We start from the raw sequence: 16,808 nt of genomic DNA on the forward strand, positions 1-16,808 counted from the left end.
CATCAGTCCCTGGCTGTGGGCATCACTCCCTGTCTGTGGGCATCAATACCTGGCTGTGGGCATCACTCACTCCCTATCTGTGGGTATCCATCCCTGTCCGTGGGCATCAATTCTGTCTATGGGCATCCATCCCTGTCTGTGAGTATCAATCCCTGGCTGTGGGCATCAGTCCCTGGCTGTGGACATCAATCCCTGTGCGTGGGCATCACTTCCTGGCTCTGGATATCCATCCTTATCTGTGGGCATCAATTCCTGGCCATGGGCATCAATCCCTGGCTGTGGGCATTACTCTCTGTCTGTGGGCATCATTTCCTGTCCATAGGCATCAATCCCTGGCTGTGGACATCAATCCCTGTGCGTGGGCATCACTTCCTGGCTCTGGATATCCATCCTTATCTGTGGGCATCAATTCCTGGCCACGGGCATTAATCCCGGGCCGTGAGCATCAATCCCTGGCTGTGGGCATCCATCCCTGGCTGTGGGCATCACTCCCTGTCCGTGGGCATCAATTCCTGTCCATGGGCATCAATCCCTGGCTGTGGGCATCCATCCCTGTCTGTGGGTATCACCCCCTGGCTGTGGACATCAGTCCCTGTCCGTAGGCATCACTTCCTGGCTCTGGATATCCATCCTTACCTGTGGACATCACTCCCTGGCCGTGGGCATCAGTTCCTGGCCATGGCAGAGCAGTCCAGGCCCTCCCTGTGCTCCTGGCAGAACAATTGATGGCTGCAGGTGTTGTTTTTTCTGTCTTTATTCAGGTTCTCTGAGCAGGGGACAGAAATGGGTTTAGGAAAGCATCTCCTGGTGTGTGCACTCTTCTGTGAAAGAAGATTTTCCTCAAGTTATTGTTGTGCCCCTGCACTCTGGACATCATCTCTTGTGCCCTTCCTCACTCCCTCACACCCAGAATAGTGCAGGAAGAGCAGAGTGGGACTAATGGTACCTGCTCTCCTCTGTGTGTCTGGCAGTGAAAATACACCAGGAAACTCAGCTTCTGTGCTAGATAAATCAAGTGAAAGACAAAATCGTGAAAAAACGTGCTACAACATGCAAACCCCTTTCACCTCGATAATCTATTAGTATAAAATAATGAAACCATGGGTTGGGGAGAGCCAATAAACATTTGGACTTCAAAATTCATGAGGAAGGAAAGACTCCTTCAAGATCCTGTGAAGGATCCTGAAGTAGTGATAACAAGCAAAAATGTTATCACAGATTTGAAACAGGTTTAGAAGAAGAAACCAGGGTAGAAATAACTTCTTATCAGAGTGAAAAACAATATCAATAAACAAGTGGTGTTTACTATCTTCTTAAGTGATCTGAAGGTGGAAGCTCTTGGTGAAGATGATGTAAGGACTGTTGTAATAAAGAAGTTGGGAGACTGAGATGAACAGGCAGTGTAATGGATGATCGTAAGTTGAAAGCAGCACTGGTAGAAATTACTCTTTTATTTGTCTTTTTAAACTAAAAATAACTATTCTGGAGAGAGGATTGCCTTGCTGGGGCAGGCTAGTAAATAATATCTTAGCAGAGAATCAAAACAGCATGCTAAAGCATATGGTATCCATTCAAAATTCATGCAGAAAGGAGCAGCTTTTTGAAATATTGCTGTATTCCATTTATCTTTCCACTTCACCTCTCCACCTTCTCAGATGTGTCTCAGAGTGTGGAAGGAAATAAAGAGCTGCTCCAGTGGCTGTGCTGTGCTCCCACCTTCTGAAGTACGCACGAGGCGCTTGGGGACTCGTGTTCATGCAGTGCTTTGGAGCTGGGGCTTTGGTGAGACACCAAGGGGGTTACAGATGGTCAGAACCTGTTTTCTCTGCAGGGCTGAGTGTTGAATCAGCTCCGGCTGCCCAGCCTTGCTGTATTTTTGTGCCTCTGAACCTGGGAGTTTGGCTGTGCCTGGGCTATGGAGGTGACCTGGCTGCCAGGGTCCCTTCTTTTGGAGACCCAAGGAGATCCAGTTATGCAAAGATGTTGAGAGAAGCTTCAGCTGTAGCTCTGCAGATGGGGAACACCCTGAATTTCTACAGCCAGGTGACACATCTTATCCCCCTGCATGGCATGTCATGGTGCAGCCTTTCTGTGAATAAAGGGGGCTTTTAATAAAGATGGGGGCACATTCTTAGCCTGGGGCAAGGTGTAATGGGTTTAAACTAAAAGACGGTAGATTTAAATTAGAAAATGAAGAAGTTTTTTACAATGAGAGTGGGCAGGCTCTGGCATAGGGTGCCCAGAGAAGCTGTGGCTGCCCCTGGATCCCTGGAAGTGTCCTAGGCCAGGTTGGACAGGGCTTGGGGCACCCTGGGATAGTGGAAGGTGTCCCTGCTCATTGCAGGGGGCTTGGATGAGATTCCCTCTCAAGGTCCCCTGCAACACAAACTGTTCTATGATTCTCTGGTGGAACCTTTGAAATGAATTTGTCAAAACTGCATGGAATGACCCTGCTCTTTACACGAGGGACATAAAATTCAGTGCTTGTAAATCTCTTGGTCTTGATGGATATGGACCTGTCCATCCTTCAGTCAGATGTGCTGTAGAGCCACTAACTCAGCATTTGTAGCTTCTCTCAGCCACTTCTGTAACTTTTGCTCTCCTTTTAACTACCAGATAGCATAAATGGAGTGGAGAGAAAAATACGCCCCTCACTTTCCTCCCCACCACCCAGTGTTAACAGGAACTCATAAAATATTTTAGTAATGGAAAAAAGCAAAAATCCAGTGCAGCCATTTCAACTTGGTCTAGAATTTTAAACTTGGCAGATAAATTACTTGGGGAGAAATGCTGAGAACCATTTGCAGATGAGCAAAAATTCTGTGTGAAACCCTAAACCTGAGCAGCCTTCCATCATAGAGCTAGCTTTAGCCCATCATGAACTCAACTTCTCTCTCTCAAATGTGCAGATATCAGGAACCTTATCAACTGCTGGCAGGCTGCAGGATTACATGTAAATGAAGTGTATCAAAGAGTCAAGTTAGGTAGCCAACATTAGGATCTAAGAACATTATTCTTGCCTACTTGAAAGCCCTTCATAATGGATTAGAAACAAGGACTTACATCTCTTAATACTAGCTGAAATTTGAAGCATCTTTTTTTGCTTCTAGTGACTTTTAATATTTTGAGAGTAAATGGTACTGGGGATTTCCTTCATTTTAGACAACCCCAGCCAAGGAGGTTTGCAAAACGATGTGCTCATTTCACAATCAAAATGAAAGCCATAAGGCTGAATTTTGTACAAGAGACTCGATAGAGTTGTTGGCAAATGTTATTTTTAGCACTGTACAGCAACAGAGATCTTTACAGTCTTGGCATATCTTGCAGTTTTAAAATGGAGAACAGCTCTTGAAATGTCTGCTTTTCCTTGAATTTTCATGCATGTCATGAGGTTCTTCCTAAAGTTTTTGCACTGCTTTTGGCAGCAGGTAGTGATTTAGTGCCAAGCAGTGCACAACTGCTCCCTTTTACACTGTTTCTCCAGAAGGCCCTTTCTTCCAAAAAGGAGATGCTGGAGAAAATGCTGTCTGATCATGACATTCATGGTTTGGGTTGTTTCCAGTTGCATGTGTTCAGTGTAGTGTAAAATGGACAGCAGATAAGGAAAAATAAAGTTGGGCCGAAAATGCACTGAGCACTGTTTTACAGATCTCATAATGAGTGAAAACCAACTTGTTTTTTTCTTTCTTTTTCTTCCCAGCATAGCTCACAAAGACCTTCTTTCTCTCAAAAGCAGAAGAAGGTAGTTGCCCCAGGAAATATCTGATGTCACAGATGAGGGGCAGTTTGCTGCAGGTATTCAGGAGTGGCTCTCGGGGCTCGTGGCATGAATCCAACTGCACTGTGTGACCACGAGCAAGGCAATTAATTTGCTGTTTTCAGGCTGGGCTGCTGTGACACATTTAAACTCACAGGGAGCTGAAATGAGTTTGTCAATTTGTCTTTAATGTCCGGCTTGGAAGAGTTTTCACGCATCCCTGTCTTAGCTGCCCTTAGGTAAAACAGGACTCATTTGTAAGACTGCTGAGAGCTGGGGAATGCTGTGGCTCAGGGAAGGTGCCAGCCAGGGTTTCTCAGCCCTGCCTACATTCTGCAGGAAGGATTGCCCCTCTCTTAACAGTGCTGTGCAATCAGGAACAAGCAGAGCACACTTTGAATTTATCTCTCCATTTGAATTTATCTCTCCATTTCCCCTCCTCCCATTTTATTCACTCCCTGCCTGTGTGCATGGGGATTTGCCCGTTTGCTTTGCTTTCCTTGCCGTATTGTTCCAATTATCACACAATCTCTTTTCACCTCCACTTAACTTACACGTGGGTATGACTTAGAGCTGAGGCAATGCAGTCATTCTGGCAGCTGCATCGTGGGCCACCTTCTGCTGCTTTTTGGACCACCAGCTAAGTCTGATGGAGAAGTCTCAACAGCATCATAGCAGACTGGACCCCCCTTTCTTTTCATTGCACAGCTTACAGAATACCTGGCCTTAGTTCTGCAAGGGTCTGGCTTCCAAAACAAAGTGAGCATCCGGGTTCTGCCCCCTCAGCAGGTGGGATCCACTGAGGGCAATCTCTGGTGCCATATTTAGGCAGGAGACAAAGCTGAGATTGATTCAGTCGCAGCCTTCACGTGTGCTTCCTTTCCATAAGTCATGCTTTCACTTCTCTGCAGCCTGGCAGCTGCGAGGGCTGGTTGCTTGGTGACGCTCTCAGCAGCACAAAGAGCTCTCAGCTGGGAGGCCAGGGCTGTCCGCCACAAACAGCTGGGATAATTTTATTTATCTTTCTCTTGTTCCCAGTAATTGCGAGGACCTGAATCAAAGTCAGCATAATAGAAAAGGGAGCACCAGCAGATACTATTTATGGCTTCTTTAGCATGCACCTTTTCTTCCCAAGTCAGGGAGGTGACAGCGTGTGCCAGAAGTGGCTTGTTATGTCAGAAATGCAGGAACAAAATGAAAAGCTGTGATTTCCACTGCTGGTTCAGGCGGGCTTTTACAGGTTCTGTATAAAAGCAACATGTGAGACAGGGATTTGGATTTATGAATCATTGTTCCTTAATCCAGTGTGTGACTGCCTGCCTGTTCATTCTTTGTAATAATCCTGCGCTGTGCAGGTCATATCTGTGAAATAGCTCTGAATGACTCCTCCTCTGCCTCAGAAGAGCACACTGCTTCTCGGATTTTGAGAAAGATAAAACAATGAATAATATGTTGATTCTAGTCAGGTTTTAATGGCTTTACTTATGCAAGGTGCTGTGTGGTAACAAATAAATCCTAAGTGTTTACAGTTCACTGATGAAATGCACACTAACGTGGATAAACTGATGTAGGAATGCACTAAGGATCTGCTGGTAAACTCAAGGCCAGGAAGTGTTGTTGGTTTCTGGCATTTTCCTCCCAGATCAAAAGCCCTGAGGTACCAAGAAGTAAAACTACCTTTTGAGAGTTTGGGCTGCTCTGCTCCCAGGGCTAAAGTCAAGAAAGATTGAGGAACATGAACTGAAGTGGAAACATACCTGCTAAATGTAGCATGCAGAGCTGCTGAGGGAAAGAGCTCCATTGGTGTGATCTGATCTGATTGTAAGAATGAGGGGTCTGAATTTTATTGCCTCACACTTATGAGCTGTCATAACAGGTGTTGTAGTGGACACCTGGGGGCTTTGGACCTTTTATTTATGCCCACATGCCTGCACAGGGCATTGTTACATGAACCTTTTCAGTGAAGAAACAGCAGCCGGGGTGGAATTTCTTTCTTAAAAAACACATACTTAAGCCATAATCTCTTTCTTGCCCTGAAAACATTCTATCACTCTAATACAGTCACTTATGGCACAGTTTTCATCCCTGAGCTGGTGCTCCCTAGATACTTTTTGCATGTGTGGTATTTGCATGGATTTTGCTGATTCTAAATCAAGCACTTTTCCTCAGCGATTACTTTTGGATGTATGGAGACAATAATCAGGGCAATCCTCTAGCTCGTGCTTTGGGGTTTACAGCGATCACTGAAGGGATCAGGAAGGAATTGGCCTTTCCAGGCAGCATCATGCAGAAAGATGTAAGTACATTTGTCAAGGAGGAGCTTCCCTGTCTGCTGATACGTCAGCTATTAGCCCCTGACAGAGGCTGTGCATCAGCCAGCGATGAACTGGTCCTCTGTGTCAAATCCTTATGTAAATGCAACAGCCTGATCCCCCTGCCCTAATAGGAATTTCACACCTTAATCCCCACTGTGTTCAGGAGCAAAGACATTCCTGGCAGGCAGTTTGAGGAGTCCATCCTCTCTGAGGGAAATCACTGGGTATAAGTTTGTGGTACAAGGGAAGTCTAGTCTACAATTTGTAGGGAAGACTGAAGCATGTCACTAATAAAAGAGAGGGGATTATGTTCCTAAATTGTCAGTGGATTTCAGAGGATTTGCCACACCAAATGAGACCATTAACCTTCCAAGTCCTTCATTTTGCCCCTGGCTGACTCTTTGCTTTAGCTGGAAATGCTCTCTGGGCAATACAGTAGGGTCTGCAGGAGTGGGAGGAACAGGATTCCCTCCTGAGCCCTGCAGCAATGCAGGCTGTGCCCTGCAGCTTGACACGGCTCCCCCAGTCCTGGGCTTCCGCTGCTCAGGTTGGAGGAAATGTCCATCAGTGCAGGTGGTGTCATTCTGAATAAACCTGTAACTGACATTATTACGTAACCTCGAAGAAGTACTAAAAGGCTGGAGTACAGCACGTGGCAGGGACTGGGCAGTGCCTTGCGCTCACCTTTTTCTATATAGATGTTCTTGAATCTCTCAGGCATGGAGATTTATTTCTTGCCCAGCTGCAGAGCCTTGTCCAAAGCTCACTGAAGTCTCCAGAACACTTCCACAGGCCATGACCTCAGTCTGATGGTCTAATGCCTTCCATGACAAGGGGAAAACCAGCACTGCTCCTGAATTGTCACCTCTGACAATAAGGATGCTCTGGTTTCCCCTCTCAACAGGGAGGAGAAATTGCCTCACACAGAGGCTCCTCTCCTCTGCCTCTTGTGCCCCTGGTTGTGGAGATAATTTTGGGTGCCAGCTAAGCACCTGGATGTGCTGCTATGGAGCATCACTCCCCCTTGCTGCTTGCTGTGCCTCCTCATGCCCTGAGCAGGGTGGATCTCACCTGGGATCACAGCATGGTGTGTGCACAGCTTTACAAGCAGCAGTGGTTAGCTGGCCATTTGGAAGAAACCTGTGTAAATGTGTCCTGTTTTTTGCACTGCCAAAGCTCTTCCAGACCAGCCTTTTGTTTTGCTTCATTCCTCACTGCAGAAGCTTGTTACTCCCTGCCTGCTCTCCTGTTGTGGCTCCAGCCCCTCTGGGCTGCTCTTTGTCTGCCCTGTTGTTACTCCATGCTGCACTTTGGACTTGCTTTTCACCAGTGCACGAATGAGGCTCTTCAACAGCCCCTCCTTTATCCCCATTCTCAGCAGAGTCCATTCTCCCCTTGCAGCATTTGCATCCAAAATGCCAGCACACTGACTCAAATCTGCTGCTACACAAAATAAGCCTTGATTTTATGTTGGTTTTTTTTTTCCCCAGGCCAGCTGGCTGTAGAAAGTTTTGTTCTTTTGTAACTCTAAATGCTTGTGTTGTTTTTAATTGGATTTGACTGTAGCTCACTTAAAGTTTGTGGCTTTTCCTTGGGAATGATATCACTGTCCCAGCCAGCTCCTGTGGAGCAATGAATGGAAAAACCTACTTCAAAACAAACTATAATTTAGGGATCAACAATGTCTGATGTAGCAAGAAATGCAATTTTGGAGGGGAAACCATTGCCCAGTCATTTAAATGCTTCTGTCATTGGGAATGAACCCATGTGTAACAAGGGTCACAGCATCCCCAAGAGCTACTTTTATTTTGTATTGGTTTACTCGTGTCTAGGATGGAGTTAGTGACCTGTGTGCAGGTCTGTCCCCTCCTGCAGATGTCTCTGCCCTGGCTGGGCTCAGTTTGTGGTTTTAAGGAACCCCTGAGAAAGGCAGAGGCAGCTGTGGCAGTAATCAAGTCTCTGGGTGGGTCCCCTGAAAATGCAGCCTTTTCTAATGGTTTTGATAATTGCATGTCGTTTTTTCAGCCTGACTGAAGAAATTCTGATATTTTCTGGTCTTGATGCCCTGCATCAGCATTTTCTTGTACTAAAGGTGCCTAAGTAGAGCCTGTTCTCTGTTGCCCAGTGCTGTTTCAGCACTTTCTGCTTGTTCTCCAATAAAAACAGTGCATCTTGATGAATGCAGGAATGGACATGGCTGGAGCTGCCTCAGTGTTATTTCAGATTTTAAATAATTCCTGTAAGAGGGAAAATATCCAAGCTTAGGGAGAGATGAAGCTCTGTGACACTTTGCAGGTGGGGACCTCGGGCCCAGCCTGGGAACATCCCCTGTGCCACGGTGTATTTGTAATAACTAGGCATGACACTCGAGGTTTCCACCCTTTTCTTCCTTTTAGCTGGGAGCAAGATGCTGAGCACTCAGTGGAGAGCTGTGGAAGAATTACTTGTGGGTAGCACCCATGTAATTGATGGCACAGTGGTGGAGATGCTATTTCTGGTAGCACTCAAAACAAACATATTCCCAAAGCACAGTGCATGCAGGTCTAGACTCTGCAGAAATCCATTAGCAGGGCTGGTATGGGAGTTGTCTGGCTGTCACATTTGGGGATGTATTTGCAAGAGAACTGTTAGTAAAATAGATCCTTCTTGACAATGGAATATCCCCAAAGCATGAATTTGAGCTGCTGTAAATGGGAATGTCTGAGGTGCTATTTGCAGAGGAAGAACTCACATAAGCCTGGGTCACTCTATTAAAAACAGTGCAGATTTATTGACTTACACTGGCTGATAATCTGTTCCTAAAGCTGCTTTTAAAACCAAGGTAATGTAGTTCATATTGCTTTCCCTTGTCCTTCCTAGCAGTGTTGCTTCTGTCCCTTGTTAAAGTGCTAACAACTTAAAAATGCATTTGGAAAGGGTGTACAGAGGAGTTTGAGCATGATACTGTTAGCAGGAGCATTGTTCTGCCAGTCTCAGAAATTACCCAGTTTTCTCTTAGGGCAAATCTGCCATTTTATCCACTTAGGCACCAGACAAAACAACCTTTACTATTTTCTCCCTGCCAGCATCTGAGGCAGCTTCAGGCAGGAGGTTCAACGTTTGTCCTCTTCATGGCTGCAGAGGAAAAACAAAATGTGCAGAAGAAAAATCTCTCCTAATTTATGCAAGCCGAGCAGCTCAGGGTAATTTCTGAATCCTTGTAGCAGAGCTCTCTCAGCAGAGGGGAGGTGAGGGCAGTGGGGCTGAGCATGCAGCATCTCAGTGCAGCTGGGCTCACATGTCTCCCCAGCAGCAGTGATGTAACCCTGCACATCCTTTGTCTGAGGAATTGCCTCAGCCCGTGGAAAAGCTGAGCTGCTCAGGCTGTGGCAGAGGAGCTGCATTGCACAGGAGAGAGCTCCAAGAAATGACTTCTCCTGCCTGCCTCAGAAGGGATATTTTCCCCAGAGGTGCTCCCCTAATTATCTTGTTTTCATTGTGTTCGTGCCACTGGCACGGGTCAGAGCTGGACTGTCAGCCACCCAAGCTCCTGCTGTCCAGGACGTGGCCCCTTTCCCTCTGCTGCATCACTGGAGGGTAAGACAAGCACCTTCTGAGATGCTGCTCTGGCTCATTAATTTACAGGGATGTACAGAACAGACTGGAGCAGTCAGGAATACTGTGGTTCAAATCTCATCCGAGAATCTGTAAGCAGAACTGGACTTTATTAATCCAACCATTTGTCTGTTTACCTGCAGAACACAAAACCATCTCCCAGTTCCAGGTTTCCTCCACTTCTGTGGAGGTAATTTTCAGATTTTTCTGTTACTCGCTGAGCAGACATCTGCTCCAGCTTGCACTTGGCTTCTCCGCTGTGCAGGGGCCATTAGCAGGCACGAGTCGTCGGTGTGGCAGCAAGTGACAGAGAAATGAACCTGGACGGAGGCACTGAGGTAGGGATCCACTTAATGTGCTGAAAGGAAAATAGGAAAATGACTGGAGAGGAGGAGGGCATTATATTGAACTTCCAAATATAATGTGTCTACCAATAGGCTCGGTGTGCCTGCCCCAGAGCTGCCACCTGTAGTGTCAAGCGCTGCAAATTGAGGGCACGGCCCCAGTCTGATTGTTTGTACACTTGACACACTCGTAATCTAGCAAGAGTTTAATCCTATTAGTGGAGGTGCTTGTTTATTGCCCAGCTGGCCACAGAGCCCCTGGTTTTCTGTCTTTGCAGTCTGCTCTCGCTTTATGTTGGTGTAAATGGCCGAACAAAGCCTGGGGCTGCTGGCAGTGGGATCTGAGGAGAGCTCTGGTGGTGTGAGGTCCCCAGAGCCAGAGCAGATCAGAAGTGGAGCAAATACAGGGCTGTTGTGCCTTGCTGTGGTGGCACTGCGCTGGAGACAGCCCCGGTTCAGCCGGGTCAAGGCCAAGGTGCTGCACCAGTTCCCATTAGTGTGGTTGGTTGGCAGGTCAGCAGCAGCAGCCTCCACATGTGCCCGTGGAGGCTGGCAGGTAAGGAAAGAGACATTTTTGCACACCCCAATGGGCAGAGGATTAAAACATACGTCTTCACAGGTGAATGGAAGGGTGCCCCTGGGTTGTGCTGCCTCCTTCTTGCAAAAAGAAATAAAATTGTTGTAGAAGGCCAAATGCTTGGGTGCTCTAAATCCAGCATGGACAGTGCCCTAGACTGGAAGCGTTCATCTTCTTGTGGAGCTCAGGAGGGGCATCATGAGGTCCCAAAGTTCATTTCCTTCGTTTTAAGAGGTATCCAGTCTGATGATTATTTCAGCCTTACCAAGTAGGTCGCCTGCATTTGCTTGCTGGAGCAGATCTCAAGTCTGAAGGGCCTTGGGTAAAGGTAGGCACTGGTTTTGTCAGGGGTTTGTCACTGGGGAGAAGGACAGTGAGCAGAGCCATTTGCTTGGCATCTCTGTCTGTGGATCAGTGCTGATCTGAGAGTTGTCACTAAGTGAATTACAACCAAGAGACCACATCTTGGAAGTCACAAAAAAAAAACCCCAAAAAACAAAACATAAACAAACAAACAAAAACCCAAACAAACAAAACAAAACATCAAAAAAAAAAACTCATCAAAAAAAAAACCCAACAAACCCAAAACCTGTAGAAGGCAAGTATCCAGTGCCTCTTTAACCTACTACAGTGAATTTGACCAGATTCTTCTCCATTTTATTCCAGCATTTATATAAAATAAGTGGACTGAAAATTAAGCTCAAACAGGATTTGGCCCTTTTAACACCAAGAATAAAATTCAGTTATAAGAAAGAATCAACATTTACCTCCTGGGGAGATGTCATAATAATTCCTCTTACTTTCTATTCTTCTCTTTCTCCCTAGAATAAGAAAGAATATGGATATTTTAGAATAGAGGTTACCAATGCACGGGGCTTGGGTGCTTTGGGTGTTTTTGGTATTTCTTCAGAAGAAAAAAAAATAGTGCAGGAAATTTTAAGTGATGTACTAAGTTAGTGCAAACTAGTCTTGTTTATTTGCCTGATGTAGTGGAATAAAAAGAAAGCAGTGGAAAGGGAGCCAAGTCATTTTCTTGTAGTCTGCAGGAGGGAAGTTCAGTGCATCTGGAAGGCAGCAATGTGGAGACAGAGTATTTGTAATTGAACTGGCACATGGCAAAAGAAACGCTGTAGCAAATCTGCATCAAAATAAGGGTGGTGTCAAATTGGGCTCAAATTCAGTAATCACAGGTGCCAAATGGATGAATTTAAGTTCAAAGTTTAGAATTGTTGTGATTACTGTGGTTATTCTGGGTTCCTTTTTCAGACGGTCCCAGCAGGCAGCATGAAAGATTAAAAATTTTAATGTAAGGACAGTGATAGGGAAAGGCACTTTCTCCTGCAGGAATTCAGAGTGGCAAGTTCAGGGAATAGTGATGAAGTGGAGAAGTACTTGGGATTCAGTTCAATATAGGACACTCTCTAAGTTCTCCAGCACTCAAAAGCTGAGTGGTAACTTTGGTAACTTGCAGAAAATGGATTTGTGCCTCAACAAAACAGGATTACTTTGGCTGACCACACCTTTTAATTTGGGGGGAAAAGAGCACCTTCCAGAACAAGCAGTTAGTCAAGCATAAGAATACTCCAGGCACCTCATGCTTGATTAAATTATTCAAGGGTGAGTCAGACCAAAATCCAGGGAAATCAAGTACATTTGGAGAATAAAGAGACTAGGTGTTGGATGTGGGAGGTGATGCTGTGTCCTCAGGAAGGACAGTGCAGCTCAGGTGTGTTACATCTCATTTTGTGCGTAGGAGATGTCACACTGGTCCTAAAAGCAGCCAAGACCCCTTCCCTCACTGATCTCTTTTTATTTTACACCCTCAGCCCTCTTGGCTGGTCCAGGTCACCCAGCAGGTACCACAGTGGAGAGGTTTCAGCGTTTCCCTCCTCTCCTGCCCAGCTCAGTGATCCTTCCCACACCTCTCTCCCTTCCCCCACTAAGGCAGCCTGGCTCCCTACAGTCCTTGGAAGGTTTATTTCTATTTTTCCTTGTCAATTAACCAGGCTCCCAACAGCATTGTGCTGAACTGCTGCACTGTGTGCACTCCATACCTGTTCCAAATTGCTCTTCCTGGACAAAGCACGTAGGCAATTTCCATTTATCAAAGTAAGGACTTTGGGGAGAGCACAATTAATCTCCACTTATCCCTGGAGGACCTCCAGGTGGAAATGGGGCCTGTAGGTGTGAGCAGCTGAAGTAACTTGGTTTTTTTCACAGCTCCAAAATGAACAAAGAATTCCTTGTGGGAGAGGTGTGCATGGAGAGTACAGGATGAAATGAGAGGGCAACAAACAGGCTGGTGACCTGAAGCTTGGGACCATTACTTGCCCCACGTGTGGCTGGAAGAAGAACCTCTTTATCATTAATCTGCCACAGGGAATGATTTGAAAGAGCAGGAGAAGGGAATTAGCTAAAACAGAGGCAGCAGTGCTTGTCCAGCATCCTTTGCAAACATTGAAGTTCTGTTTAGTAGAAGATGCTTTTCAAGCTGTTTTGCTGGTTAGATAAATGGCTTTTCCTGTTCCTGGAGCACCTGGATGCACGGGGAATGTCCTGGCCCTCCTGATCCTGGGTGCAGGAAAGGAATCCTGCCCTCCCCCACAGCAATCCTGCCCTCCTGCCCCCTCCACAGAAAAACACTGAGTGGGTGTAACACATCCCCTGCCAAGCCCAGCTGCAGGCAGAGTGGAGAGTGAATGGACTGGTAAAAACCACCTTGAAAGCTTTGGCTGGGGGGTTTTTCAAAAATTGGGTAAACATCTAGCAAAGGCCACCTGAGGCACTGAGGCACTGCCTGTCACCTGCAGGGGTGACACTGGTGGAGTTCTTTGTGTTGTCAGGGCACATCTCTGGGGCTTGGTTTGTGTCAGTGCTCCTTAGTGCTCTGTAGCTGGAGGATGGTGGCAACAAGCTGGGTTACTTCACCTTCAGGGAGAGAGGAGAATGATTGAATTTAGCTAAATTCAGCCAGTTTAGTGCCTGTGCTTTACTGGCCAAAGAGCAAACTCTGAAGCCTGCCCAGCCAGGATTCTGGCTGCAGCCATGGAAGGGATCCTGGCCTGCTCTCCGTGGGCTTGTCGCAGGGAACGGGCTTTGTGTCCGTGCGATCCTGTCCCAGGGGCCTCCTGTGCCCATCTGCTTCGGGGGAGCTGGGTCCCCCTGTGCTAATCCAGCCCTTGGGAACCTGCCGCTCTGGCCTTTGTTCTCTGCTCTTCTGCCCGCAGAACGTCGGAGGGGGGGACCGGCAGGGCTGTCCCTTGCTAAAGCACTTTGTCCTTTCTCTTTTATTTCCCCGCTCCTCTGTTACAAAATCAGGGGATCGACTTGGATTTTAAAACTGCAGATAGTTTGGGACATGAGTTCCTGAGAGGGCTTCTCTTGCCTCGAGTGCTGAGACACCAGCGGAGTGGGTGCTCTGAGGGCTTCCCAAATCCAAAATCCAATACCTCAGGGGTAACCTTACCTTGAAGGCCCTCACACTTGGACACTGCCTTCCCATTGAAAAAATATCAGTGGTGCTCCTCACTCTTGTGTTTCCCTGGGCATCGTTGGGTGTCCACAAAGATGGTAATTATTTATTTAATTATTTTTATATATATATATATATTTAATGTATATATTTTTCTAATTATAAATAGAATTATCTATATAAATTATATATATTTTTCTAATTATAAATTATAAATATAAAAAATAAATTTTTCTAATTTTTCTATATTTTATACCATATAAATAATAATAAATTAGATAATTAATTTCAGAATTAAATGATAAAACCATTAAAATAATTTTATGAAAATAATTTTATAAAAAATAAATTTTTCTAATTTTTCTATATTTTATAACATATAAATAATAATAAATTAGATAATTAATTTCAGAATTAAATGATAAAACCATTAAAATAATTTTATGAAAGTAATTCTAGCATCATCATAATTGTAACAATAATTATAATTATAAAATAATTATATTATTTCATATATTTTATAATATTTATATATATATATAAATTACCATCTATCTATCTATTTATATATATACACACACATCTATGCATTTGTACGTGTATGTTTTTTAAATTAGTTTCTGTAAGTCTTCCCTGATGTGTGTTGGGAAGGGGATGTATTTTGTACTGCTAGAAATAAATACATAGGAAATTTGTTTATTTGATTTCTCTTAGGGAAACGACCTAAAATTCATGTGTTAAATCTGAGTGCAAAAACACATATGGGATATGATTAAAAAGACATCACTCTGCAAGTGTAATGATTTAAATTATTTTGATACACTCACGGAGTTTTATTCATATGCTCCAAGTTCTAACATGGGTCATTAAAGCCATTGGTGATTTCTGTACATGGAAATCTATTTCTTTATAGGAACTAATTCGATGTAGGACTTTCAATAGCTGCTTTGACGTTCTGTCCCTGAGGAGCTGATGGTGAAACCATGTCCTCATTTCCTCTGGGATACTGTAAAATATTATATTGTGTGTTCTTTCAAGATGTGGAATCATCTTTGTGTACTTGCACATAAGGATGTAAGTATACATGAAATATATAAACCTAAGCACACATGTACAGCTCTGCAGATATGATCTCTTATGCATTTTCAGGTGGCTCTTTTTAGGATTGGCTTGGGCTGTGGAGTGCACTGAATCATCAGACTGCTCTGCATCCTTCTTGCTGAGCTCTTGAAAGCTGGGAGACTTCTTTGGTGGGTGAAGTAACCTGTTGGAAATAATGTACTGCACAAATGCTCATGGTTTCCATTGCCTGATCCTGCAGAGTGTGGTGCACTGCACTGGCCATCCACAAGCCAGCCTCTTAACTCAGAAATAGCAGCTCAGAACAAAATTAAAAATATGGTGAGCACTGGCTTAGCTTTTTTGCAAATATGCATTATTCTTAGTGTTTTACCAAACAATAATCTGTGTTTCTGTGAATAAAACTTAGTCCAGTTAGGGTGACTGTGGGTGAAAGTAAAAATTCTAAGGTTTTTTTGTTTATGTGGGTAGAGTGGCCATGGATGTTGCATCTACAAAGCTGGAGGGTGGAAGTTTGCAGGAATGGCCTGAGTGGAGCTGGGAATGGGATCATTCTTGTAATGGAAAAAACACGGGCTGAGAAACCCAGGCAGGGAGAACTAAACTGGAAGCAATACACAGGGAAAACAGGAGCCTGGAAAGATCATTCCCTCCTCAGGACAGGAGGGAATCACAGCAGTCACAAACACACAGGGCTACATGCAATCATGGGTTATTAGGCACCATTGCAAAAGCAAAATGCTGGAGGAATTGGTACCAAAAGTGCAATAAAATATGCATCAACATGATGAAATATGTATTGGAATGAACACTAAGTGGGATGAGCATTATTCTCAGCTGAGTGGTGGCCTTGGCAGTGCTGGGTTAGTGGCTGGACTCAATGATCTTAAGGCTCTCTCCCAACATAAACCATTCTGTGATTCTTTCCTGTGAGGCTGTAACTTTTGCTGGAGTTTTTTTATGTTTCTTACTGCACAAAACGCTCATTCTCTATGCCGAGACTGTGCTTTAAAGGGGAATTTAGCACCTCGTGGTTTCCCCTTCACAAGGAGGGCAGGCAGGGGGCTGTCACAGCCCCCTGGGGAAGGGCAATGTGCTGGTGCAGGCTCCAAGCCACAGGGCTGTGCTGGAGGTGAGGTGTCACATATGCGCCCACAGTGAGAGTTGTTTTGTGACAGTCTCTACAGAGAGAAGGGAGAGATGAAATATTTTCTGTAACTCATTCCCATTCCAACACATGGAGAGGAAGAACGGGGCAAACCCCAAGAGGGGAAGCCCTGGGTTAAGTTCTGCCCTGCCTTATGTCATCAATTTTCCTGGAGACATGAGAGTTGGACAGGGCATAATGGAGGCAAGGCACTGCAATTCTGCAGAGAAATGCAACTGAGGTGTCTTATTACCAACACTTCCCAGGGATGTGAAGGCTTGTAAAGGTCTCCAGTCACAGTGGAAGGACACAGAGCTCTGAGTACATCTCCACCAAACAAGATCTCTTCAGGAAGGAAACTCCAAGGCTCCTGTGGTTATGTTTCTTAGTGGCTGTTTATGAGTTTGGCCATGATCCTATTGTGACTATTACTATTAATCATATTCCTGCAAAGCACCAGGGAAGGTTTTCCTGAACAGATTAATCACTAATGAATCTGTAATCTGGCTTTGATCACTCATT

General features: G+C 45.1%; 1 protein-coding gene and 1 long non-coding RNA gene across 5 annotated transcripts in view; one reads left to right on the forward strand and one right to left on the reverse strand.

The window, feature by feature from the left end:
- Positions 1-16,808, forward strand: part of DCX (doublecortin) — an 81,644-nt gene that overhangs the window by 33,250 nt on the left and 31,586 nt on the right. The gene's annotated exons all lie outside the window — the stretch shown is intronic.
- LOC137482268 (uncharacterized) lies at positions 3,096-4,829 on the reverse strand. The gene is made up of 2 exons (XR_011003977.1): positions 4,478-4,829; positions 3,096-4,403 (listed from the first exon to the last, which is right to left on the reverse strand). It is a non-coding gene; the product is annotated as an uncharacterized lncRNA (long non-coding RNA).

This window comes from Anomalospiza imberbis, chromosome 14 (genome assembly GCF_031753505.1).
Source record: "Anomalospiza imberbis isolate Cuckoo-Finch-1a 21T00152 chromosome 14, ASM3175350v1, whole genome shotgun sequence".
Taxonomy (NCBI): Eukaryota; Metazoa; Chordata; class Aves; order Passeriformes; family Viduidae; genus Anomalospiza; species Anomalospiza imberbis.